General features: G+C 48.0%; 1 pseudogene; it reads left to right on the forward strand.

Moving 5' to 3' along the window:
- Positions 1 to 5,203: 5,203 nt before the first annotated feature.
- LOC128945951 (PHD finger protein 7-like) lies at positions 5,204 to 7,854 on the forward strand (annotated as a pseudogene).
- Positions 7,855 to 27,912: the final 20,058 nt, after the last annotated feature.

Here is a 27,912-nt window from a genome sequence, read left to right on the forward strand (position 1 = left end):
CAGAGTCAGGCCCTGTCAGGACCTGGTGCAGCCCCTGCCCAGTCGGGAGCCAAGGTTGGCTCTGGCCCTGGGCTCACGGCAGGGCTCCCGCTCGGGGCTGCTCCTGTGCCTTGGGCCTCTGGGCACTCAGGGCCAGCTCTGGAGCAGCTGCAGTGGGAAGGACGTTGGTGCATGAGTCCCCTTTCCCCGGGGCTGTGAACGAGCTCCAGAGGTGCCTCCAGCTTTGGCTGCTGCCAGGCTGTACAAGGGCAGGCCCTGGGGGAAGAGCTGCTGCCACACAGCCCCGCCAAGGGCTGAGCTCTGGTGAGGCCGGCACAGCAATTACCTTCTGAGCCTGTGCCCGTGCCCATGCCTGTGTTTGGCTTGGCCTTCCTTCCTGCAGCAGGGGCTGCCAATCGGCCTCTGTTTCATTGGGGAAACACCTCCTTCTGTCCTGACTTTTGGCCCATCACTTGAGAAACAAAAAGTACACCTTAACAGATGGAACGATTCTCCATTACTTTGATGGCTTGTTCAGGATGTCATGCTTATGCAAAATCAGGTAAAATCAACAAATCATCTGGGCTTTTTCAGCTTGGCCAGGGCCCACCTTCCTCCAAACAGCTGCCAGTGCTGAGCAGAAGTTGTGAGTGGATCGTGCAGGGCGAGGGCACACACGTGCATGGCTCTGTCCTGACACCTGCAGCAATGCACCCCTGGCCAAGGTCTGAGCTGGCAGCTCTCCCAGGGGAAAGGCCTTGACGTACCCTCACCATCTCCCAGAGGCTCAATCCTGAACGTGGGCTGGGAAGCCAGATCACCTTTGCCAACAGGCTCAGATGCAAAGAAAGGCAGGACACAACAGTTCCAATGGCACTGCTGAAGATTCTCCTTCAGGCCCGAGTGGCAGTGAGGGCACCTGGGTGATTGGTGCCCTCCAAGGCACTCTCTTGGCTCTGCCTTCCACTCAGGAGCAGGGCCAGCGGCACCTCGTGCCTGCAGTGGCCCCACACTGGGATGGAAGGAGCCCGATGCGGGGCAGTCGGGGCAGAAAGGACTCCCTGGAGCTGCCAGCATCTCCAAACCCAGCGCCAGGCAGGGCCAGGGCTTGGCAGAGGCAGCAGGAGCAGCTCAGGCTCCCTGGGGGCAGCAAATGAGCTGAGAAAGGCTCAGTCTCGGGGCACAGCCCTGGGCCCAGCCCCTTCCCTCTCTGCTCTTCTCTGTGGCTGCACAGAGCACACGGAAGGACACAGTGGCATTGCACATGGGAGGAGGATGGACAGCTAAATGCCCCTTCCTCCCACTGACAGCGACCCTGTGGGATTCCTCAGGGCTCCAGAAGGGAGCAGGGCAAGGTTTCCAGAACTGATCAACCTTCAGTGAAATTTAAGGAAACTGGCTCATGAGTGAGCTCTTGCCACACTGACACAGATTATTCTGTCAGGAAAGGTACATTCAAAACATGCCTTCAACATCTGACAAGGTCTTCAAAGCACCATTCGCCAGCATTTCCAAGTAATCCAAGTCATGATCGCAGTCGAGAAGGGAGCACAGATGCTACAGAACCATTTCCATGGTGTGCTGGGATCCCCTTCTGCCTTGGGGAATTGTGGCCTACAAGGGGGTGGGGTAAGGCTGTTGGAGCCTGTGCCTCCTGGTCACTCTCCAGGCTCTTTGCAGCTCCTGTGCAACATGCCTGGAGGGGCAGCTGGAGCAGCCCAGGGCCCTGGGGCTTTCTCCTTCCCACACAGGAAACCCTCACTAAATGCTTGGGGAAATCTGCAGTGCCACAGCTGTCACTCCCAACCTCCGTCCCTCCCTCCTGCTTGCCCACCTGCCCATGGAACAGCTCCCACAGCCCACGGGCACATAGCCAGGCCCTCTCAGGACACTCTGGAGCCTTGCTCTCCCCCTCTGCCCTTTCCCCACCACGGGCACCCCGTGCAGCCGCTCCCAGGTTTTGGGACGTGTCTCCCACGGAGGGAGCCCAGCAGGACAGCTCAGTACCCGAGTGCCCTGAGCCTGCTCAGGACAATTCCTCTGGGCTGTGCCCGTCTTGTCTGGGCTGTGCCCGCAGTGCCAAGCCGCAGAGAGGGCAGCTCAAGCCTCAGCAGGGCTCAGACCCAGAGGCAGAGCAATTACCTCCTGTGACTGCGCCTGGCATCGCCTCCCTTCCTGCAGGAAATGCCACCTTCAATAGAGCCTCTCTGTCTATCCCTTTAAAAAGCAAGAGGCACAGCTGGATCAGATGGAATCATTGCACATCCAGGAGGTGGCCTCTTCAGGAGGCAATACTTCTCCAAAACATGGATAATGATCAGGAAAATTGATCTTGGAAGGGCATTAAACCAAGAAACAAGTACTTCAAATCCCCTGGAGGTGGCTGCCTTGGTGAGTTCCCTGAGGTGTCAAAGGCCGAGCCACACCCATGGCTGCTTTCCCTGAGGTGTCACAGCCGCAGCCCCAGCCCCATGGCCGGTTTCCTGAGGGCTGGCAGTCCCAGTCCCGCTCCATGCCCGGTTTCCCTGAGGGCTGACAGCCCCAGCCCCGCTCCATGGCCGGTTTCCCTGAGGTGTCACAGCCCCAGCCTCGCTCCATGGCCAGGTTTCCTGGTCACTTCGAGGTGCTGTTCCTCTCTCTCTGTGGAGAAAGCAGAGGCCAGGGAGCTTGCAGAGCAAGCCCAAAGCCACGAGGGCTCTACTCCCCTACTCAGCCCTGTGTGAGCTCTGCTCCTTCCCGCCTTCTCCTCCCGTTGTCAGGTCGCACTGACACTCGGCCTGAGCCCAGTGTTCCCTTTTGGGGCCAAGGGAAATCTCTGCTCCTGCCTCTGGCACAGGGTGCTCTGCCAGCCAGTCAGGGAAGGAGACAGCCCTGGAGAGAGGCATGAGCAGTGGAGGAAAGCCAACATCACTGCAGTCTTGCAAAAGGGCACCAAGAAAGAGCCAGGAAACTACAGGGCCATCAGCCTCAGCTCCTTCCCCAGAAAGGTGACAGAACAGTTCCTCTTGGATGCCATCTCTAAGCCTGTGGACTAACAGGAATGGAAACCATGCTTGACCAATCCCATGACCACCTGTGCTGCAGTGACTGGCTGGGCTTGTGAGGGGAGAGCAGTGGTTGTTGTCAGCTGGGACTTCAGCAAGGCTTTGTCCCTGCCTCCCATAACAGGCCCCTGAGCAGCTCAGGGACAGTGGGGCAGAGAAGTGGACAGGGGAGCTCCAAACTCAGGTAGCTGTGAGCTCAGGGGGTCATGCTGGGGCCAGCCTTGTTTGCCTTATTCCCCAGTGACCTGGCAGAAGGGACAGAGCATTCCCTCAGTGTTTGCTGATGGGACAGAACTGGGAGCAGGGGCTAAGTCTTCACAAGGCTCTGCTGCCCTTCAGTGAGACCTGGACAGACTCGAGAGTTGAGCAGAGAGGAAACTAATGAAGTTGCACTGGGAAAAGCCTCTAGAAGAGCTCCAGGTTTTGTAATTACCAGGCAACAGAAGTGTTTTAGTATAGTGGAGTCTATAACGTTGTCTTGTAATGTCCAGTCAGGAAAACCACTGCTTCTGTCTGTATCTTATAGGACCAGTCGCTTGTATGTATGTCAAGAAAGTCTTTGAGAGAAACATGAATGAATTCAGAAACTTCCCCTGATATTATTTTGGATTTTCATGATTTTCTGTAATGCCGGGTGAAGTGTAAGGATGACAAAAGGAAAGTGAAAGCAAATCAATAAATCTTTAAAAACTCAGAAGCCTCTCCTGTCTGTTCCTTGAAAAAGTTGCCAAACAAAGTCACTTTTGCAATCCTTTGAAAGATCTTACAGGAAAAAGCATTGGCCAAAAGTGCTGCCCTGTGTTTCTGAACAGCAACATGCATTTTGTGTTGATGCAAGGTCTGTACCAGGGTTTGGGGTTTTTGTGTGTGTATGCTTTGAATGTGAGTCTTTGCAGGACTATTAATAATTAGACCATGTACTGAAGAGAACATGTTACTGTGTTGTGCTGTCCAGTGCTGAAGAGGGTTGAGACAGAGCAGGTACCTCTATGTCTGTGTGTAACTTGCATGAGCAGCACGGGAGCAGTGCCCAGGGCCTGGAGAAGCAAACGGCTCCCGGTGCTGAGGACAAGGTGTCCAGAGCTCGGGATTGTCCGGCCAAGCTCTTCTGGCTCCTTGTGCTTCAAGCCCTGGCCGGGAGCCCTGCACAGCACTGGGTGCAGCTTCCCAACCTCCCTCCTCTGCCTCCTCCCTGCCTCCAGGGTAAAGGCACTCCCTGGCATTGCACTGGCTGTGCCTCCCTCCAAGACCAGTGAAGGGATCATTTCACAGCCAAGGTGGCTCTCCCATGGATACAGGAAAATGGGCAAACTCCTGCTGCCCCAGCATCAGGCAGGTGCAGGGTGTCCCTGCCTGTCAGCCCCTGCCCTGCTTCCCAGAGATGCCACTGATTGTTCTAGAAGTCATCGATCTGGATTTCCAGGAGCATGTTTGCAGAGACACGAAAGAGAAGAATTGACAAGAATTGTTTGTGCTTCTCTTCCTGAGTTTTTCCAATGTATTTTCTAAAAGGAAAGCATAGACCAAACTGGCAAAGTTCCTATAATGTAGGAAAAGCATCTTCCTGTATTTGACTTGAGTTGAGGACAGTTGCAAGCTCTCCTGTCAAATGTACACAGAAAATTATCAGTGCATTTTCTGTCTTTCTGCTGAGTCAGTATAAAAGATGACCTTTCTCAGAAACTTAATACTAATTTTTCCATTTATATGAAATGTCAAAGTTGTTAGTTCATAGGATGACAGATAACTGAGGTCTGGAAGCAGCTGTGGTGGTGTCCAGGTTTATCTCCTGTACCCAATGGTGATCGGCAGGAGCATCAAATCAGGTTCATCTTAGTTTTCTGCAGACAGGTCTTGAGGAAAGCATCAGTTCACCTAGAGCAGGGTTTGAATCCCTGCAGTGCAGTTGACTCCGCACGGGCTCTCTGGGCCACCGCCTGCCAGGGGCAGGAGCAGAGATTTCCCTTGGCCGGGGGTCGGAGCCCTGGCGTGGCAGTGCCTGAACAGCACCTCTCTGCCTACAGTGCCACCCTGGATGGCTGCCCCAGGGCCTGGCATTTGACCCTGCACTTGCTGCAGGAGGCCCGGCCCTGCTTCCACCCTGAGCAAATGCTCAGACTCATCTCAGAAGCACGGTGCCTGAGGGGGCCGCCACAAGTGGTTGTCAGGCACCTGAGGCCATGGCTGCCCCGATTTTGGGTACACGGTGCTGATGTCAGAGTGGCCATTGTGACCTGTGCGACCAAGGCCACAAAAGGCAACTCTGGGCTCATGCTGAGTGTCAGTGCGACCTGACAACGGGAGGAGAAGGTAGGGCGGGCATGTGGCTGCCCAGGGACCAGAGGGGCCCCACACCTTGGGGCTCTGGGCCTGTGCTGCAGGCTGACCTGCCTCTCCCTTCTCAGAATCAGTGGAGGAACAGCCAGAGGACACTGCGGTGTTCCTCAACGCGGCAACGGGAGGAGAAAGCGGACAGGAGCAGGGCTCACGCAGGCCTGAGCAGGGAGTAGAGCCTCGTGGCTCTGGGCCTGCTCTGCAAACTCCCCCCCCCCCCTTCTTTCTCCCACAGATGGAGAGTATCAGCACCTCGAAGTGACAACATCCCTCGAGGACAGGGACTCACCGCAGAGTGATGCTGCCATGTCTGACAGCAAGCAGGAGGGCCCTGGTGCCAGGGAGCCAGGTGAGAGCAAAGCAGCCCTCTGACAGCCTGGCCCAAGGGCTCTTGTGGCAGCAGGCAGCATGGGGATCAGAACAGAGGCAGGGGGAGGCAGGAGCTTCTTGGCCATGCCAGGACTGGGAGCCTCCTTCCTGCCCAAGTGGGGCCCAGCTGGGCCAGGGGGCAGCTCCTGGGACAGCTGTGCCCACAATGGCCCCTGCTCTGCAAGGCCTCCAGCCCTGCCCATCAGCCACCAGAGCAGGGACAGAGCAGCCTTGGGGCCGATGCTGCTGCTGGCTCAGAGCCCCGCAGAGCTGCTCATGCCTGGTGCCATTGGCTCTGTCCCCTGCAGCCTGCATGCTGTGTCGCCGTGCCGAGGCTGACCTGGACATGTGCGGTGACAAACTGCAGAAGGGTGGGCTCTGTGCCCACGTGTTCTGCATGGTGAGTGGCTCCAGGCGCTCCCTCCACCATTGCAATGGGCAGCTCCTGCCGCCCTCTCCTCATCAGCTCCTCCCCTTGCCTGCAGCTCTTTGCCAGTCTGCTATTTCGGCAAGAGAAACGCCACGTTGGACTCATGGAGTTTCTCCCACGAGATCTCCTAATTGCGGTGCGGCGGGCAGCACAGAAGGTGAGAGCCTGACAAGAGCAGGGAGATTTGTGCCTGGCGAGGTTTGCCAGAGCTTAGCCCGGACAGCAGGAAAGAAAGGCCGGCCCAACAGCTGGACAAAGTCTGGCTCCCAGCAGCTCTGGCACAGAGGCCCTGGCACTGGAGCCTCCCTCCTCCAGCAGGCGGCTCTGTGGGCTGGGAGGCGGCAGCGGCCACGTCCTGCGCCCTGCCCGGAGCCCTGCGGCTGCCCGGGGAGGCCTCGAGGCTGCTGCTGCTGCTTCTGCTGATGCGGCTGCTTGGCTCTTTCCAGCGCTGCTGCATCTGCAGCCAGAGCGGGGCAACTATCATGTGCTGCACAGAGGACTGTGACAGATGGTTCCACCTGCCCTGTGCCAAGGAGGGCGGCTGTGTCAATGTATACCTTATTCCGTTCAGGTACCTCATCTCTCTTTATGGCCACCCCTGGGGAATGATCCAGCATTTCTCACTTTCCCCATCCATTTTCCTCCAGGTCCTTCTGCCCTGAGCACCGTCCAGAGCAGAAGGTGGAGGCGACTCCTGAGCCGGACACCATTTGCCTCATCTGCCTGGAGCCTGTGGAGGACAGAAAGACCTTTACAACCCTGGTGTGCCCAACGTGCAAAAGGGCCTGGTTCCACAGGGACTGCATCCAGGTAGGAGCCCTCCCCTCAGCCCCAGGGCACAGCAGGTGCTCAGCAGCAGCAGCAGGGCCTCGCTCACCTTGCCTGTGTTTGCCCTGCAGGGACAGGCCTTGCGCGCTGGTGCTTTGTATTTCCAGTGCCCCCTGTGCAGAGACAGTGGGGAATTCCCTGTTGAAATGTTCATCTTGGGGATCCGAGTCCCCTTCAGGTTGGTGTCCTTCTGCCTGGCCCACCAGGCAGGAGGGTACAAGTGCTGGGCTGTGCCAGGCCCTGCCCCAGGAGCCCTGGCCCTGCCCTGTCCCCTGAGTCTGGGCTTCAGCTTCACCCCCAACTTGGAAAAGCGCTGCAGAAAGAGCTGGGACACCCTGGACCTCCGTGAGGGAGAGCAGCAGAAATTCATCATCTCTTCCTTTCTCCATCAGAGACCCAACATGGGAGGACAACGATGCCTTCGCAGATCTAGGAGTGAGGCACGGCCAGTGCAACGCCAGGGATTGCCTTTACCCTGGAGGCAGGGAGGAGGCAGAGGAACAGGGGTAAGTTGGGAAGCTGTACCAACCCAGAGTTGGGGCTCTGCAGGGAACCTGTGTCTCGGCAAGGGCTCAAAGTGGGAAGAACCAGAAGCGCTTGGCCAGACAACCACGTGCTGGTACACTTTGTTCTCAGTGCTATGAGCTTGTTTGCCTCCCCAGGCCCTGGCAATTGCTCCTGTGCTCCTCCTGTGCTGCTGAGGGCACCCACAGGCGCTGCTCTGGCCTGAGGAACAGCACACAGAGATGGGAGTGTGACAGCTGTGCTGGGCTCGGAACATGTATGAGTCAAAGTCCCCGCTGTCCCTGGGCTGGGGGCAGTGCCCAGGCCGGGCTTGGCAGAGCGCAGCATCCACTGCTGGAGGGCTGAGGGCACTGCTCTGGCCTGGCCTGGCCGGGGCCTGGGTGATCTTTGACATTCCTGCTTGCCCTTACAGCCTCCAGGGATGAGACAGAGCTCAATGGCCCCAGGCCAGCCAGACAGTCAGGACTACAATCTGCTCATGGCTGGTCAGAATCTGAGGCCATCAGCCCCAGCTCCCACAGCCCTGTGCCATTGGTGCTGGTTTCCCCATCTCCATCTCCAGAGACGGGCAGCCACAGCAGGCCCCACCACGCAGCATGGCAGCAGGCGCTGCCATCTTCCTCACTGGACACCAGCAGCATCAGCAGATCAAGGGCAACATGCAGCACGTCCTCTGACCTTGAGGAAAGGGTCCATTCCAGACGTGCTGGGCCCGGCCGCAGGCGAAGCTGCTCTCGCCGGCAAAGTCGCGCCCAGAGTCCACCTGTCCGGTCCAGGAGTCGCCGTGACAGGAACAGTGGGACAGGGCCAAGGCCTGAGGGGCCCAAGAAAAGGGAGACACCATCATGGACATCCCCCAGACGCAGGTGCTCCCTCCAGCAAGGCTGGGCCCAGAGTCCACCTGTCCGCTCCAGGAGTTGCCATGACAGGAACAGAGGGACAGGGCCAAGGACTGAGAGGCCCAGGCGAAGGGAGACATGGTCAGGGCCATCCCCCAGACGCAGGTGCTCTCACCAGCAAGGCTGGGCCCAGAGTCCACCTGTCTGCTCCAGGAGTTGCTGTGACAGGAGCAGTGGGACAGGGACAAGGGCTGAGAGGCCCAGGCGAAAGGAGACATGGTCAGGGCCACCCCCCAGACGCAGGAGCTCCCGCCAGCAAGGCTGGGCCCAGAGTCCACCTGTCTGCTCCAGGAGTTGCTGTGACAGGAGCAGTGGGACAGGGACAAGGGCTGAGAGGCCCAGGCGAAGGGAGACATGGTCAGGGCCACCCCCCAGACGCAGGAGCTCCCGCCAGCAAGGCTGGACCCAGAGTCCACCTGTCTGCTCCAGGAATCGCCGTGGCAGCAGCAGGACAAGGCCAAGGGCTGAGAGGCCCAGGCGAAGGGACACATCATCGGGGACGCCCCCCAGACGCAGCCGCTCCCGCCAGCCGCGCAGGGCCTCGACTCAAACTGTGCGGTCCAGGAGTTGCCAGGACAGGAGCAGGACAACAGCAGCGAGTGCTGAGAGGCCCAGGTGTAGGGGGACATGGTCGGGGACATCTCGCAGGAGCAGCCGCTCCCACCAGCGACGTCGGACCTCAGCTGGGACCTCCAACAGCAGCACGTAGCGCCGTCATCTTTTCTTTCTAGGCCGTGTGTTCCTTGCTGGAAGTGAAGGTGAGGACGGTCAGTGCAGGGACCCTGAGATGTGCAGCTCTGTGGGCAAACCCTATTAGCTCTTGATGTTTCTACTGGCAGGAAGAAGTCTGGGCTAAATACCTTGATTTCTGTGTAACGGTGTATTCAGTGAAAAGTCACTTAAGGATGTGGCTAATTAAAAAGGACTCTTGTTCCTGCCTTTAGACTTCAACCTCAGATATTTCCCCCCTGCTCACCCTTGATAATGAACCACTTCTTAATGGGCTTGGATATGCTTAGGGAAACATTCAGAGCAAGGTGGCTCTTAGGGAAGCTGTGTCTGAAAAGGATGTGTGCTGTGTTGCTATCCTTGAACAATCTCATTTCAGTAAAGCCAAAAAAAGAAGAAAGAGAGTGAGACACTGCCTCAAGTGTCTGAAGACAACTTCTACAGTATTTCTGCGGATTTGAAAGAGGTCTTTCAAAGAACAAACCAGAATAGACGGTATTTCCTCTGTCTATTCTGGTTTGTTCTTTGAAAGACCTTCAAAGAACAAACCAGAATAGACTGAGGAAATACCCTGGGACAAAGAGGATGCACAGGACTCTGCCCCAGATGACCATTTGGGACCTTTGCCTGAGGATGACGCAACTCAGGAGATGAATTCCTTCAAGTTTTCCTTCTTTGGAGGCACAGAGGAGTTGGGCATCAAAGAAGGTAACAGCGGAACCCTTCTAACAGTGCCATTGCTAAGCAAGAGCTTCTGGCAGGCACTGTAGGGCAATATGGTGTAAAGAAGGTCAGGATGCAGGGGATTTTCAGCAACAGAAGTCAGTAATTAGGCAGAAGCATTTTGATCTTCATTTCTGCTTGCCAGGGTTGTGGTAAATTATTGAGAGGTCCCTCATGCTTGCATCTCAGGAATTCTGAAAGGCATGCTTTGAGAAGGCATTGGGGGTTTTTGCTGAGTGGTGAAAAAGCTTGTTCTCATGCCCTGAATTCCTCAAACAGGGAAAAAGGTGACACACCAGTCATATCAAGTTTCATAGAACCTCACAAGGCTTTTCAAGAAATGTGCATTATTGTAGAGGGAGGAGCAAAGTCCGAGAGCTAGCCCCAAGATCCATGAACATTCTGTTTGTTACTGAATTCTACTCTTGGACCTTTAGAAAAAGGAAATGGAATGACACATGATCATTGGGGTGTCCGAACCTGAGATAAAATGAGGCTGTCTGAAATGAAGATGAAACAACATTAACTCGAATTCCAGTCATGTAGGAGAGAAAAGAAACCCCATGAAGTTATCCAAAATATTAAAAAACCCAATGCAACAGCACAAAGCAACGAGCCCCCCAGACTTGTGCTGAACTGAGAAGGTATTCAGTGTCTTCTGAATGCAATGAGAAATGTTTAAGAATACATAAGGGATCCCTGGAACAAAGTGGAAAATACTGGAGCCAAAATGTAGCTTAGAAAATCTGTCAGGGTCAGATTCTGTCCTTCCTAAATCTCTCTTCTCCACTGTAAGTATTTCACGTGAAAGGAGGAATTTTTCCTGACCAGTAGAGGAATAATCTGGTTTTGGCTTTTTTTCTCTATTGGTGCTGTCATTGCACAGCCTCACGTGCATGGGACAATAAAGCCAGTAAAAGCCACATGGCAAGAGGATCCACGTTTCCAGGACAGCAGTTCTGAGGGTGACGATGAGCCTGAGATGACAGAAATGGAACAGGACCAAGAAATGCAAGTTGCATTTCTCTTTGTTGTCTACTTGGTTGTAGTAGTTGGATGCTGTGGGAATATTAATAGAAGCACTCAGGGAATGTGAAACTGACATTGCACACCTCTGAGCAATGAAAGTCATCTTGGAAAACCGTTTGTGCTGCACAGAGCCAAAACTCCCAGCAGCCCATTGGATGTGAATGTGAATATGGAAAGAAAGAGCAGAGCACAGGAAATTAACTGGGTCATTTTGGTTTGACCAACTCAAAACTGTGTTTGGCCAAAAGCCAAAGACACAGTCAGTTTTCTCTTTAAAAGAGGGTTTTGTAAAATAAAAAGCTCTATTCGGTTCCTAGGGAATAAAGCTTTTCAATGTACAGCATTTCTCTGAAGCACTACAGGTTTAACTTGTGTTCATGGAATTTGATAGTACAATTTAGGATGCTCAAATCCCTTTGTCCTTTTCTAGGTTTCTTTCTTTACCACGCACAGAAAGTGCTAGAGTTTTTTTTTCTTCTCCAAAGATGATGAACGCCTAAGAGGTATGACAGAATTTCTTCACCCTCTTTTGTATTTTTTTCCTTTTAAACCCTTCCTGTAATTCAGTGAGGAGGACAAAATGCTGCCTAGTTATCAAAGTTTTCTAGTCAAAATTTGCCACCCCCACTTGTGATCCAAGTTGTGGCAGAATCCCGTGAGAAAGTCCGGGCAAAATAAAGGTCAAGCAGATTTCTGGCTTCCTTTTCTTTCAGACAATTACCGAATAGGAATCTGGACTTTTAGAGTTTACCAAAAACTTAGTCACTTGACAGGTTACGTACACATTTTGGATCCTTTCAGGTATTTAAATCATCTTTATCTTTTTCCTCTCTTTCTGGTGTAACCATTAGGTATGTTGAGTGTTCTTGTCAGCCACATATGTCCCTGTGGTTCTTTGTCCTAATGAATCTGGGGCTTTCTCTTCAGAATCCAGTGAATTTTGTATTTAGAAACAAAGAAAACAACATCCAAAGGAAACATGCACAGTCCCCAAAACCTGCAGAGGCCACCAAAACAATTGCTGATTAGATTTTGTAGAATAGAGTCTTAAGCTTAAAGGATGTGCCTTCCATGAGACTGATTCAATAACTGCTGAAATGCACTGCTGTGTTCACACAGTTACCGGCCTGCAATCTTCCAGGCAGCCTGATTTACAGGGTGTGTTGAAATGGAGAGTGCAGGCCTCAGCAGGCCTCAGTTCTGGGGGAAGATGTGGGGTGCTGGTGCTGAGCTTCTAATGCAACAGCTGCAATTTCAGTGCAATTCAGATTGCAGCATGTTGAGGAAAAGTGCTGCTGCCTTTGATTGTTCTTAGCACACCAGGCTGCAGTAGGGAACATTTCTGCTGGAGCCAAGGTGTGGTGGGGGCAGGAGAGCAGGAAGGATGTGAAGAATTGATTTCTGATTTTAGTGCTGTGGTGGTCAAGATTGTTAGAAGCAGCAGCACAATCGCAAGGGTTTAAGGCTATTATTGGGTGTTTCTTTTGTGCAGAGGGTCCACAGTTATTTTGTAGATTAGTAGAAGCCAGTGAACAAAAAGAGGGTTAGGAACATAGACGTAGATTGTTGCTTGAGGTGAGTATGGAACATCTGTTCCCTGGTAAGTCTAGGTGAAAGCTGAGCATGGGGAGGGATTGCAGGTATGAATGTGCATGCAAAATAAATTCAGGACCTCGAGAAGAGCTTTAAATTTGTAATGAACAGGGAAGAGAAGTTTTGTAGTGTAGCGGTGTGTATAACATCATGTCGTGTAGTCCAGTCAGGTAAACCACTACATCTTTGTGTGTTACAGGAGCAGCTACTTAAGTGTATGGAAGAATAGTGAATGTAGAGACTTCTCATCAGAGTGGATTCAGGAACTTCTCTGAAGAATTTGTTAGATTTTCATTATTTTCTGGAACGCCAAAGGAAGCATTAGGATACCCTATAGGAAGTGCAAGCAAACCAATAAAGTTTTTACTGATTTGAAGTGAGTTACGTTTGTTCCTTGAAAGTGTTGCCAAACAAGGTTACTTTGAAAATCCTTTCAAAGGTCTGACAGGGATCAATATCAGCAAAGCCTGTAAGGCCGTGTTTGGGAGCTGGGGCTGAGGCTCTCGTGCCCTGGGGAGCCATAGGAAGGCTCCAGGCCTGAGTGTGGGCCAGGCTGGGGCCATTGAGCTGCAGCCCATCTCTGGTGGATGCAAGGGCAAGCAGGAATGCCAAGGGATCCCAGGGCCAGGCCAGGCCAGGCCAGAGCAGTGCCCCCAGCCCTCCAGGAGCGGATGGGCTCTGCCAAGCCCAGCCTGGGATCTGCCCCCAGCCCAGGGACAGGCGGGTGCTTTGCCCAAGGGCTGGGCCCAGAGCAGCAGAGCTGTCACAGCCCCAGCTGGTCCTGGTCTGCGTGAGGCCCGAGCAGGGCCCGTGGGTGCCCTGGGCAGTGCAGGAGCAGCACAGGAACAGTTGCCAGGGCCTGGGGGGGAGGCACAGGGCTCAGCCTCTGCACGGTGACACAGCATGCAGGCTGCAGGGGACAGAGCCAGTGGCACCAGGCATGAGCAGCTCTGCGGGGCTCTGAGCCTGCAGCAGCATCGGCCCCAAGGCTGCTCTGTCCCTGCTCTGGTGGCTGATGGGCAGGGCTGGAGGCCTTGCAGAGCAGGGGCCATTGTGGGCACAGCTGTCCCAGGAGCTGCCCCCTGGCCCAGCTGGGCCCCACTTGGGCAGGAAGGAGGCTCCCAGTCCCGGCATGGCCGAGAAGCTCCTGCCTCCCCCTGCTTCTGCTCTGATCCCCACACTTCCTGCTGCCACAAGAGCCCTTGGGCCAGGCTGTCAGAGGGCTGCTTTGCCCTCACCTGGCTCCCTGGCACCAGGGCCCTCCTGTTTGCTGTCTCACAGGGCAGGTTTCTGTGCTGAGTCTCTGTCCTCGAGTGACGTGGTCACTTCGAGGTGCTGATCCTCTCTGTCTATGGGAGAAAGAAGAGCGGGGGGGTGGGGGAGTTTGCAGAGCAGGGAGCAGGCCCAGAGCCACGAGGCCTCTAGTCCCTGCTCAGGCCTGCGTGAGCCCTGCTCCTGCCCGGCTTCTGCTCCTATCATTGCGTTGAGGAACACTGCAGTGTCCTCTGGCTGTTCCTCCGCTGATTGTGGGGAGAGGCAGGTGAGCCTGCAGTACAAGCCCAGAGCCTCGAGGTCTGTTTGAAGTTTTAACCTGCATGGATCTCTTTTTAGGATAGGTGGACAAGAAGGAGCAGGCTGCTTAGGTTGCTTCAATTTCTTCCACACAAAGCAGTGTGTTTGTACCAGCTACCAGTAGAAAACACCAGTTTTCCAACAGCCCATTACTAAAAATTCGCCTTTCCATGGAACCAGCATGAACACATCAGGGATCAGCATCCATTGGCAGAATGATGACTTCTTTTACTAACTACTTACTATAGAACTACTGAAAAACACAACACTACCTTTATTAACTTATGGCTTTCCATGGAATCTAAGCACTCAACTCTCTTTATTTGGGAATTTGAGGGACAACTGTAACAAATCCCATTAATAAATTCATAGCACTGGACAAAGGAATACCTGACTGCTTTTTAAGACTTTAATGTACTAGCAAAATGACACAGCTGAACCTTTCTATTGTCAAAACTTTTAGAAGGTTTTTTCACCCTCATGTTTCTCATTGTTATGTTTGCCCAATTATCCCCTCCAAAAAAAACCAAACAACATTTAAGGTAGCAGTAATTTTAATTAAATAGTTTAGAAAATATATAAATAAGGGATAATTTGGTTCTAATTATAGCGCATAAGCAAATGATACCATGGGGTACGGAGGGCAGAGTTCAGTGACCCTTGCCACTTCACGTACAAGCTTGCCAAGTGAAAGTCACCCCTTATATGCCATGTGTCAATACCATCTCCTCCTATTTTCGGTTTGTCACTTTTCTGTCTCCGCCCTCCTCACCACCTTTACCATGCATGCGCCACCACTCGGTTTGGTGGTCGCACAAGTCTTTGGGGGTCGTCACTGATGAAGGCCCTGTAGTCTTCTTTGTTGTCCTTTAATTCACCTTTGGGTTACACATGCGCACCAAGCCAGTACAATGTAAGCCAAGACTTACGTATCACTGCATCTACATATGAAGGCAATAAATCCCTTATAATTACCATTTTCTGAGACTGAACCAGGTTCTTGGTCGTTTTTAGCAACTGTATCTTCAGCTTCTTTCCTGTGGTCCTTGAAAAAAACATCTGCTGGAAAGGAAGCGTGGAGCCCCTCCTTTCCCTCTCTTCTTTGGCATTACTATTTTTAACTTATTTTATTATTTTCCAGATATTAGTTACTGTATCAATATTGATTACGGTTTCAATTTTTATCAGCACGAATCATACCTATTTACCACAAACCCCCCATTTCTCTTTTTGATCATTGATTCGTGCTGTATTTAAAAGGCTGTGCCCTGATAACCTTTATATTCTTCAAAATTTTGATTCTCTCGTTGTCTCCTTTCAGCTTCAATCTTTTCCAGCATTTCTGCTGCTGGCTCTAATTTTTCACACTCTTTTTCAAATTAAGTTAACATTTCTTAGGCTATTTCAATCTCTCTAGGCTCTTTTACCTGGGTTGATTTAGCTGTTAGGACCACTATAGATTTTAGTTTTCCTTTTTCTGCTGATTCTGAATCTTGAGACATAGTTGTAATATGCACCTCCTGAATCACTGAATGAATTAACCTAATAAAACCTGGAATCATACAAGGCAGAAACAGAAGTCCCAGAACTGAACACAACAACATGAACCCTAACTTTTTCCACCAAACACCTCCAGAGGTTATCCCACCAATCTGCTTTCAAAATTGAATTCCACTTTTGTACCAGCACATGAGCCACCCTCTTAATTTCTTCTGCAAGTTCTGTGATAGCTTCCCCATAATCATCAATTTCTACACAGCACCTTAATTCATTAAATCTCCCACAAACTCCTCCTTCTTCTGCCAACAGATAGTCTAGGGCGATCCTGTTTTGGTACACAAATGCCCACATTTGTGTATACTGCCTGGCCAACATTTTTAAGGCACCGGAGGTGTGATTTGATACCATCTCCACTACTGCTTGGAGCCTTATTAATCTATTCAATAGGTAAATTGGGGTCCTATATCCCCATGACCCATCCTGAGCCCATCTTGCTGGGTCATAATATGCTATAATTTGTTCTGCAGGCCATTTGTCCTCTCCCCATTTTTGATTCCCTCCTGTTGTTGGAAAATTTAAATTCAAATCTCCTTTATTCCACTGCAGGGTTTCATACAGTGGAGTTCCTAGCACATTGCTCCTAGACCTCAGTAGAACAAAGAAGGAGGGTTGTATTACTTCCAAAGTACAGGTTCCTCCCCATTTTTGAGGTAACTCACTGTATACTCGTTGCTCACAAATCTAATATATCTTATCTGAGGCTTTCCACTTCTTATCAGTTTTCTCCAGTTGTTCTCAATAAGACCTCAGGCTGTCAATGGATTGGTAGGGCTTAGCTCCAGGACTTTTTTACTAGCATAAATTAATCTGTTCATCCCATTCACAATTTATTCCTTTTATTGGTCCCCAATATCCAGTGGGGTTTTCAGGTCACCAAAATTTTGAAGGATTATCCATATTAACCACCAATGTGAATTTATCAGGACTATGCCCTACTACTTTATTAAATTTCCTTCCTTCTCGAGTTATACAAATGATTCCAATTACTTGATGGCTTAAAATCCATCCTTCAGGTCTCTTCAATGTTTCAGAAATTTGGGTGTGATTCCACTTTAGAAATTGCTCTGGAGCTAAGCTCTCACCTTTCCACAGCCATCTTTCAGCCATTTTTAGACCTCCACAAATCCAACATTTTGATAATTCCAATTCTGTAGCAATCATTTGCATCAATCCTACAAACAGATTCTTATTCAAGGCAGGCAGATCCCAATCTTTGCAGTGCTGTTTTAGCTGTTTATACAATTCAGCAAATTCTTTTGACTCTTTTTTCCTGTTCTTTTCTCTATTCCCTTTTGTTTTCTTTTCTTCCTTTATTTTCTCTTTTAATTTTTCTCTTCGTGCTGGGCCTCCTATTCCTATACTTGGATCATGTCCATTATCATTTCTTTCAAAACAAAAGAACTTTTTGTATTGAGGGCCAATCTGATTACCATGGGGATAAGGAGCTCGTCCATAATATCCCAAATTTTTCCCTACCCAATACATCTTTCCTTCCTTAATACAAACATCTGTAACACTGCTGTGATTGTAGCAAGCAGAACTAACATACGGGTATGTCATCTTGTCCTTAATCCACACAGAGTGATTGCAATAGTCACAAATGTTGAAACTGCTGGGACTTGGTTTTTGCCTTGTTTGCTTTTTCATTGCTGAAACTCTGTCCAGTGTGGCTCTCTGGCTTTGGCCAACTGCCAAGGGTACCAGAATGATCACAGCAAAAATAATCCTCAGGAAATCTACCTTTCTACCTTTCTCAAGGCCCCTTGGGTTGCAACCAAGGGCCGAGATGCCAGTCTTCTCGGTAGCAAAGGTAATATCCCAGGATCTAGTCACTGGTGCTTTTGGTTTCCTTGGTACCCATAGCCCCACAGAGTTTGTTTGTCTCCTTTTAAATGCCATTTCCCAGTTCTAACTGGTTAAGAAGAAATAATTAAAACAAAAAGAACAGGGAAAAGATTAGGCCGGAATACCATAAACCTGTATTTTCCAAAATTTCAGGGATGAGCCAACCACAATAAGATTTTTCTAATTATTTTCTGCTTCAAGGGCAAGGAGTTCATTAAGTCGCCGTCTCCAATAGGCACACTCGCGGCCCCAATGTGCCCTTGGAATGCACCTATGTTGTGGTATATAGACTTCTTCTCTACAACGACTATCAATTATGAGACACTGGTTATAATGTTATGAATTGCTCGTTCTCTTATTTGTGCTATAGCCAATATAGCAAAAACCAATTGATGTAAGTTCTCTATTAATCTAATTGCTGCTGGAAGGGTCCCATCTCCCAGTCTCAAAGGCATCCCACAAAAAATCACTAGCAATGCGTTCTATAGTTAGCTGGCTAAATACATAACCACAGCAAAACAAGGAAATCAATTGTCTCTCCTTCTCTTCCTCTTACTTTCCAGCATGAGTTAAAGCAAAGTGTGCAAACAATACATATCCATGGATGACACCCTAAACCATGTTTACTGCTCTCCCAACATTTTACTTGTCTCTGAGCTCTTTTAACAACAGGTGTTATCAATCTCAGTTTCTGAAATTGCAATTCTGTAATCAATTCTAATAATGCTGCTGGTGGGTGACCCTGGAGGAGATCTTTGATCCTTTTAGGCTGTTCCCACCGATTCAGAAAGTCTTTTTATTCTTTTCCACCGGTGTTCTTCTGCCTCTGAGCTCAAGGGAATTGCAGTCCACAGCCACTCCAGGATGCCTAGTTCATTCTTAATAAATCAGGGTTAATAAAAGCAACTTAAATCTTACTGATAGTGGAGACCTGGAAAAAGTTAAAGATAGTATCTAAAATGTTAGGCTTTGTGCTTTCCCAGATCAACTGCACCTGCGTAAGCTGTATGATAAATTATATAATTGTTAGATGTGATGATTGTTTAGTAATTAAATGTAATTATTATATAACCATAAGAAGAATAATGAGAAACTATGTTGGAAATTCAGAGAGGGGTTAAATTTATGTATACAATAGAACAATATAAGTTTAATAATTAACGTGAAAGTTATATAACAATAGAGTATAAAAACATGATCATTTTGGATGTATGGTCAGAATCAGATTTGGGTTGAATATACCCCGATTCCCAGAGCTCTTCAATAAAAAGCACCACGTATAATCCCCCGTGATTATGTGTTTTTGAACACTAACACTAACATATTATCATATTATTGGAATTACACCTTCTAACAATATTTTAGTAACTGTTTGAACTGTAGCCTGAGCTGCTGGAAATGCTTCAACCCACTGAGTTAATTGATCTATTATAACTAACAAATATTTCCACCAACCCACTTTAGGCAATTCTATAAAATCTACCTGGATATTTTCAAATAGCCTGAAGGCTGTTTTGCATCCTCCAGAGGGAGGGCTTCTTAACGCTGTCTTATTTACCTTTTGACAGGTGAGACACCCCTGGGTAATTTGCTCTCCAATTTCAAATATCCTTATACACCCATAAAATTTTAAAAAGTGATCACAAAAGTTTCTTGTTCCCCAGTGTGTCCATCTATTCAAGTTATCTAAGATCTAATGTGCTACTGGTTTTGGCATCATAATCTTGCCATCAGGAAGAACTCACTTTCCCTCCTTAAATGTTACTCCTAATTTCCTTATAGCTGCCAGTTCTTCTAGTGGAAGGGAAAGTGTCTCTTGCTGAATTTCTATTTTTTGTAAGGTCATGATTTCAGTGTCTCCCTTTCTTAAGGTTGTTCTTCTTTTGCTTCTTCATCAGCCAAATTATTTCTCGGACTCTAATATCCCTCCCTCTCTGGTGTCCCTTTACATGAACTACTGCTATTTTCTTTGAGCCTTTTAAAGCTTGAAGTATCTGAATTATTGATTCCCTGTGTACTAACCCTTTCCCTTGAGTGTTTATAAGTCTTCTTTCCTTCCAAATTTTTCTAAAAGTATGTACTACACTAAAAGCATATTTGGAGTCTGTATAAATAGTCCCTTCTTGCCCTTTTAGTATTAATAATGCACAGAGTAATGCATAAAATTCACAGGCTTGTGCTGACCAGGAGGGACTAAGGGGACCAGACTCCTTTACCCTAAACTTTTCCCACTTCACCTGAACGCCAACCTGTGTCAATAATTTCTAGATTATCTTCTTCAGTTAAAGAATAAATTTTAAGTTTTCCTTCACAGGGTTTTATCTGTAAATTTAAGGCTATTATTAGATCTCTGCCTAACAAATTATTCTCGGCCTGTGGTATCAACAATAAATCATTTACTCCAAATTTGTCATCTATTTCAATTTGCACTCCTTTTATTACTGGAACAGGGAAACCACCTCCTGTAATTCCGATTACTGAAACTCGCTCATGACTTATCTCACATCCCTGGGGTAATTTTGTCACTGTCGACCGAGAAACTCCTGTATTGACTAAAAATACAACTTCTTCACTCTGAGGACCTACTTTTAGTTTTATTATCAAGGCCTCTTCTGGTTGTATTTCGGTCCTCTTCATTAAACAAAACTCTTGACCTCTCTGATTTTCCTGAGTAGTTTTCTCATCTTGCTGTTTCTTTCTGCAATTTTTTTGCAGGTGCCCCCTTTTATGACAATAAAAACAGGTAGGTCCTGCATCCTTTAAAGTAGGACAAGAATTTTTTAAGTATCTTTTCTTGTGGCAGGAAAAATGCACAGGTCTTGTGTTCCTAAAATTAGATCCTGACATCCGCCGTTTGTTTTTCCCTGCAGATTTTTCTGTATTCAAAGTTGCCTGCATTTCTTGAACTGCTGCAACCAAAATTCTGGCATCTGTTTTCTGCTTTTTCTCATTTATCTTTACAAATGCCCTTTGTGCTTCTCTCAGTAATACTTGAAGTCCCCTGTCCTGCCAGTCTTCTAATTTTTCCAGCTTTTTCCTGATGTCACTGCAAGATCTGGTCACAAACTGAATTTTTAACAGAACCTGCCCTACTGCAGTATCAGTATCTACACCTGAATATAATTGCAAGTCTCTTTTTAATCTTTTTAACCATTCTGCTGGGGACTCATATTTTTTCTGATGCTCACTCAAAGCTTTTCCTATATTATGTCCTTTAGGCACTGTCCTCTGAATTTCTTGATTTTCTTCCCTTCGGGATTCCCATTCATCCCAAAACCGTATTATCATCCCCAGTGGGCTGTCCTGAGGAATGCTCCCCCCCCTGAGAACCCCCCTCATGGTTCCCAGATTCCTCAAACCTCTGCAAATTTTTCCTACAATCCGCAGCCCCTGGGTCAAGGAACTTACTTTTTCCCTGACCCATTTCTGGCGGCAACAAACTAAGAAATCCCCGGTACCAGGAGAGTCTTAGTTTCCCACACTCACCTCGTGGCTCAACTTCCTCACTTATTACTCTGTCACACTGCCTTTTCAATCTACCTGTTCCACTCCTATGTCTCCCTCTCCAATCTACTTGTTCCACTCCTCTCTCTCCCTCTTAATCTATTAGCCCTGTCCTCTCACCATCTAATCACATACTAAATTGCCTGCTACCAACCCCTCCAAGGAAATTGAACCTATTCATTCACTCTCTCAGTCTCCCTACTGAGTCAATCCCTCCTGCCCAAGGACCTTCCCACAGGTGCCTTGACCAGGGATCCCCTCCTTCCCCCTGGGTCAAACCCTCCCAGGGTCCCCACTCATTCACTTTTCACTTCCCTCCTTTCCCGGCTGGCGTCCTCTTGGAGGGCACGAAAACACAGTACTGGGAGGTCCCACTCACTTTGGGGGTCCGGGACTGCCCAGCCCCCGTCTCAGACACTCCACACACACTCACACATGCATACAGCCGCCCTCCGACCCAAAACCCCCTGATACTCACAGCCTCCTTTACTCATGAGGGTCTTCGTTCACAAAGCAGTTTTCTATGGGTACTCTCCTATAAGCTGGCACTCGTATGGGAGCCTCTCTTGCGCGCTCTTAAAAACTAATTTGCTTATGTGTTATTGTAATAAAACCTCTCTTTTCCCAAGGGAGAGTGGTCTAGCCTTGGGACCACTTAAAAGTCTGGTGAGGACCTCCTTCCCAGAAACTATCCACCTCCCCGGAGTTGAGAGAGTCATGAATGTCGGCACCAAAATTGTTATGTTTGCCCAATTATCCTATCATAAAAAAAGCCAAACAACAATAAAAGTAGTAACAATTTTAATTGAATAGTTAAAATAAAAAAATATATAAAATTGGATACAATATAATTTGATTAAAATAAGGGATAATTTGGTTCCAATAATAGTGCATAAGCAAAAGATAACCACGGGGTACAGAGGGCAGGGTTCTGGGACCCTTGCAACATCACGTACGAGCTTGCCAAGTGAAAATCACCCCTTATATGCCATGTGTCAATTCCATCTCCTCCCATTTTTGGTTCGTCATATCTCTATCTCCGCCTTCATTACCACCTTTACCACACATGCGCCACCACTCGGTTTGGTGGTCGCACAAGTCTTTGTGGGTTGTCACTGATGAAGGCTCTGTAGTCTTCTTCTGTGTCCTTTAATTCACCTTTGGGTTACACATGCGCACCAAGCCAGTAAAATGTAAGCCAAGACTAACATAGCACTATATCCACATATCAAGGCATTAAATCCCTTATAATTAGCATTTTCTGGGACCCAACCAGGTTTTTGCTCATTTTTAGCAATGACATCTTTGGCTTCTTTCCTGTGATCCTTGAAAACATCTGTCGGAGGGGGGGGGGGGTGGAGCCCCTCCTCTCCCTCTCTTCTTTGGCATTACAACTTTTAACTATTTCATTATTCTCAAATATCAATTACTGTATCAATATTGAAAATATTGAATGCTGTTTCAATTTTTATCAGCATGAATCATACCTTTTTATCATATATGTAAATTGCAGTTTAATGAACTTGACTTGAATTCAGTTTTGACTTCTGAAGAATTAAAAATCCGAATGACAATGACACAGCCTCACCTTCCCTTAGTGATATGTGAAAGGCCAGAACAAGAAGAGGGAATCTGGTGCTTGCTGAATCTAACATGTACTGAGAAATTATTGTTATTATTGAAAGAACAGTTTAAATTACAGGAGGGTCTCTTGCCTTGGTGAGTCCTCATCCCTCTGTGATACACCTCACCTCAATGTAAACTTCAGGTGGTTTGGGGTTTTCTTTTTCTTTCTCCAAAACACGAAGAGATCAAAATTCTTGGTAAAAACAGGACTTCTACTTTCAGTCAAAGCTAAAGATAAGCTCTGCAGGGCTTCTTCCTAGATTCGGATAAAATACCCTGGTGATCTTATCACACCCTCTTCTCAAACTTTTGGGACCAGCTTCTACTCTGGAACACCATGACTTCCTTGTAATCTGAAAGAGGGAACAAATCAAACCTCAAGAGCTGGTCCTACCTTTAAAACCAGTGTTCCTCCCACCAGAAACTTCTTTTCCTGTTGTGATAGATGAGTCATGTGATGATTGACTCTCACAATTAATACAAAAATATCATGTATATAAGTAAAGAAAAGTTTTGTAGATTTATAGTTGTGCTGCACCCCTTCCCATGGTTATCAAGGGACAGCTGGGGTTGGGACATCTGGGAGGGCTGGCTTGTCACTATGGCCACACTTGACCCCCAATCAGGATTTGAGGAAGAGATCTCCACCACTGGACAGCAAAGAAGGGGTTGATGGACAAAACTTTGGGAGGGGTTAAAGGGTTAAAAAGGGAAAGTCTCCAGTGTGAGGGGGCTGAGCACATGGGGAGGAAAATCTTTTGCTCCTGGTGCTGTAACCTTTTTTCTTTATTCAGTCTTCTGTTGTACTTTTGATAAGGTTTAATAAACCTTCCTAAACTATGAAGAGTAGCTATTTCTCACACTGTGGTCTGCAACCCTCAGTCTTTATTACAATGAAATGCTTCTTTTTATTAGGTTTACATCAGTTCCATATGAGCTTTTATGAGCTTTTATGCCTTTTTGTCTATGTATGTTTAATACCACTATCTGCTTATTGCAACATTCCAGGAATCCCTTTTGACTCTTCCTGCAGAAGGTCAGGTCACTGTGGGTTTTACACCAATAAAAATCCAGGTTGTTCAGATCCTAGGTGTGACGGGCAGGCACAATTTCCCTGCTGACACAGGGACTGAAGACAAACCCCTCTGTTGTCACTGAAAACAAAAGAAAGGAGGAAGTTTCTGCCCATTGGAAAGTCCCCATTTGCCCTGGACTCTGCCTCTTCTTTCTCAGCAGCAGCAGCTCAGCAGCCGGACGCCAAGGACAAGAGAGGGAGGGGTGGTTGATTTGTGTGACAATTTGACAGCCCTTGCAAACAAGAGCTGAGTCTGTCAGTAACATCTCTGCAGAGGCAAGTCCTTGCTGAGGGTGCAGAGCTGAGTCACTTGTGTTTAGTTTGCATCGAGTTAATGGCACGGTGGGTTTTCATGCTGCAGGTGTGGCCCCTGTGACAGCAGCCTGTTCATCCTTCAGGGGGTTTGCACCCACAGGGACAGTGCTGCTCCTGCCAGCACAGCACAGCTTGTCCTCATGCCAAAAAGTCCAGGCAGAACTTCTTAAAGGAGCATTTTCCTTTTGCTCTCAAACCAAAGATTTAGATGTAATGGTATAATGGAAACAAATCTCTTCCCCTGTTGTCTGTTGGGACAGGAGGAAAATCCTATCCCATCCAGATAGCAAGGCACTGATTTCACTTCCACTCTGGAAATGATTTGCAGGAGCAAGTAAATAAAATTCTCTGCTAGAACAGTGAAGTCCTGCCACTCTAAATCAGTGTGGTACCTGAAGGGTTTTGTAGCAGGTTTGCACCTAAGTTGATGCTCAAGAAGTTTATGAGGTCCAACATAGACCTAAGGTTTGCGCAGCAGACTTTAGGCTGACAGCTAAGGGAGCATAAATTAAATGGTCTTTCCAACCCAGAAGGCTGATGAGAATTGTTGGTATTTGTGCTCTCCTTCCTTGTTTAAAGGATAGCAACATATTTGATGAGATTTTGGCATTGCAGCTAAAAATCATGGCCAGATAAAGTCACCTAAGTGGTTGTTGTGCATTTCTGCTTGTAGAGGTCATTATCAATGTAGCTGCTTCTGGAAATACAAAAAGCTTATTCAAGACACTTCTTAAGAGAAACGTCCTTTTCCTTTTCACTCTTAACTGCAAAGCCCCTCCAGGATGTACAGCAAACAGGTTATCTAGATTATGCTTTCACAAAAACAGAAAACTTCCCCTTTAATCAGCCTGAATTGCACAATTCTCATCTGTATGAAGGGATTTCATTTAGTCTCTGCTGTAAAGAAGTGATTTCTATGCAAGAGGGTTGATAAATGGAAGACCCAAATTAAAAAGAGGGGTATTTGTAAGAGCTGCCATTACTCATCACACACTTTAAACAACCCATACCACCGAGCCCAAAGCTAATATGGCTCCGTGTTAAACATTTCTGATGGATTACACATCCTTGTGTGAAGATGGAATTAGGATTTAAAGCCAGCATTTCTGCATATACAAGCATTGTGCAATAACATTGCATCTTCAAAATGGAAACCAAATATCACCTGTACAGGGTAAACGCTGCAATGACATGAATACACTTCTCCCATCAGGTTCACAGGCAGCTTAACCAATTCTGTGCTTGCAGATAATCTGTTCTGGCATCTTTTGGGGCCCTGAACCAGGAAAGTCACACTGAAATACTGTGGGACCATGAAAATTTCTTCAGATCCAAACCAGACTCCAGGTGACACAAGTGACTGCAGCAACCTCCAATAATGCAGTGGAGGCCAGGTTTGCTGTGTTCTCTTTGTCATTGTGGGTTTGTAATTCAGACTCACAGAAGGGCTAAAGTTGGAAGAGGCCTTAAAGACCCTCTAGATCCAACCCCCTGGCATGGGCAGGGACACCTTCCACTAGACCAGGTGGCTCAGAGCCCCTGCGAGGTTTGGCAAATACCCAAGGACACTTTTTCCTCTGTTTTGCAAGGTCAGATTTCCATGCTCACTTTCACAGATGGCTCCAGTCTCACACAGAGCATTGCTGATTGGTCACTCTTATCTCCACAGCCAAGCAGAGATCCTGTTTTGGATGGCTCTCACTGCTCCCAAGGCCCCAGGGACCAGCCACTGCCTCTCCTCCTTCTGCTTTCCCTTCCAGGATCAGAGATTTCCTGCTGCTTCCTCCACATCTGAGACAACTGGAGGAGATGAGGGGCTGAGGATGTGGCTTCTGACAGAGAGTTGATAACACTCAGCTGAGTATTTTATTCTCCTGCCACTAAGCTGTCAGGCTGCTGCTGGAATTCCTCCTGCTTGGAAAGGGCTGGTGTGAGCAGCAGGAAGTGTTGCTGGCTGGAACTTTTCCAAGAGCTGGACAAAAGAAGCATTTTGTGGAAGGCCACCAGCTGCCCTTGGTCAGCAGCACAAGGTGTGAGGTCCCCTTTGAAGGCCATCCCTGCACAAGGACAGCCTGGCCTTCTCCAGTGCCCAGAGCACCTTCCAGGCTTTTGGGCTGGCCTCATCCCTCACCCTGGAGAAGCAGGTTGCTGTTGGAACTCTCATATCCACAGTTTCTGGCTGGATTGCCGTGTCTTACCACAGACAGCCCTGGAGACACCAGAACAGACTCCATCTGCAATAAAAGGCGACTTTGTTCCAGCTTTTCCCTTGGACCAGTGTGCAGCAAGCCCACCTGGGCCTCATTCAGGTCTGTCTGGGTGGTAGTCAGCTTCTGCTGGGAATTTAAAGCTTTTACCCTACTTTCCCCAGCAAATAGTGGAGCAAACCCAGCCGCACCAACCCCCGAATTTCACTCTAAAACCCACAATTTTCATTTTCCTCTATTCAAGCCTTGAAGAAAACAAACTTTTCTTGAGTGAGCTGGAGGCTCAGTGTCCTCCAAGATCATTCTTGAATAGGACAATATTGCAGGGGAAGACTGGCAAACCCAGAGTTTACTGGTGCTTAGGAAGCTTTGCAAAACCTTCCCACATGCGGTGCTCTTGCACCCTCCTGAGCTCCTGGAGCCCTCACTCAGCTCAGGCACAGTTTGGACAGAAGGGGATGGTTCCGTCTGTCACACGTGGAGACAGGAGGAGGGAAGACTGCAAACACTGCCATGAGGGCAGGGCTGTTTTCATTGATGGTGCCAAGGTAGTACATCATCTTTGATTAAATGTGAGGTGCTGAAGGGCAAAAATTCTCAGTGATAAGGAGTGAGTGTCTCCACTCACACAGCAAGGCAAGTGAAGGGGAAAGATCAATCTGTATTTTATGGGAGGTGTTCAGTTTTTAACAAAACCTTTTTGCAGAAGACGTGCCTAGGCAGGGGTGATTCAGAGCATTTTATCAGCCTCACAGAGTATCCCCACATCTGCTTTGCCACATTTTCTCTTTTTTTTCATTGTGAATGATTTCTCCTGTCAGGGTTGCTCCTGCTTGGAGTTCTACTCTCAGTGGAGCCCCAGACTTTTCTCAGCTGCCTCTGCAGCGAGTTCTGAGCCAACGTGGGGCTCTGCTGCCAGCCCAAATCTGCGCTTCCCCTGCCCAGCCTGAGTGCAGGTGGGGCATGTGCTGGGCATGGCCGGAGATTGGCATGGCCAAAATCCTCCAGCATTTTCACCTGCTCATGGCTTTGGGGAGCACAAATGTCAGAACACCCATCACAGCTGACAAATGGCATTTCTTGCAGATTGCTACAGCCACGCTGCTGATCCACAAATACACGAGAATCAATTTCAGTTGAAAAATGTCATTTATTACAAAGTGCTACACCCACGCTGACAATACAGAACTATACAAATCTCAATTTAGGTTAAAACCAGGAATTTATTAGATTATTACAACCTGTGTATGTAATAATATACAAATACCAACCTCAGTTAATTTCTTGCCAACCTCTACAAAAACTCACTATACACAAAGATCAACTAGGCGTTTAACAACTTAATTTATTACATATTACTACAAGGATTAAGCCCATCTAGGAATACAAAAATACGTCCATAGATATGTAAATAGAATTACATACATAAACAGATAAATATACCTATACAAATAGACTTATATAACTATACAAATACCAATGTTCCTATTTTAAAAGCCATATAACAAAAATCATATCAAAAGAGATACCTACACCACTGTACCCATAAGAAATAGAAATTAACACAGATATAACAATATCCATGTATACATAGATAAATTGATACACATATATGTAATTTCAAACAGCATACATTCATAACAAAATAAATATACATAAATACAAGAATTTACACATGGAATAAATCCATACAAATAGCAACCCATATATAGAAATACAGATGTAA

This window comes from Melozone crissalis, unplaced genomic scaffold (genome assembly GCF_028551555.1).
Source record: "Melozone crissalis strain CALT ecotype California unplaced genomic scaffold, PUWL_Pcris_2 ptg000068l_1, whole genome shotgun sequence".
NCBI classification, from domain to species: domain Eukaryota; kingdom Metazoa; phylum Chordata; class Aves; order Passeriformes; family Passerellidae; genus Melozone; species Melozone crissalis.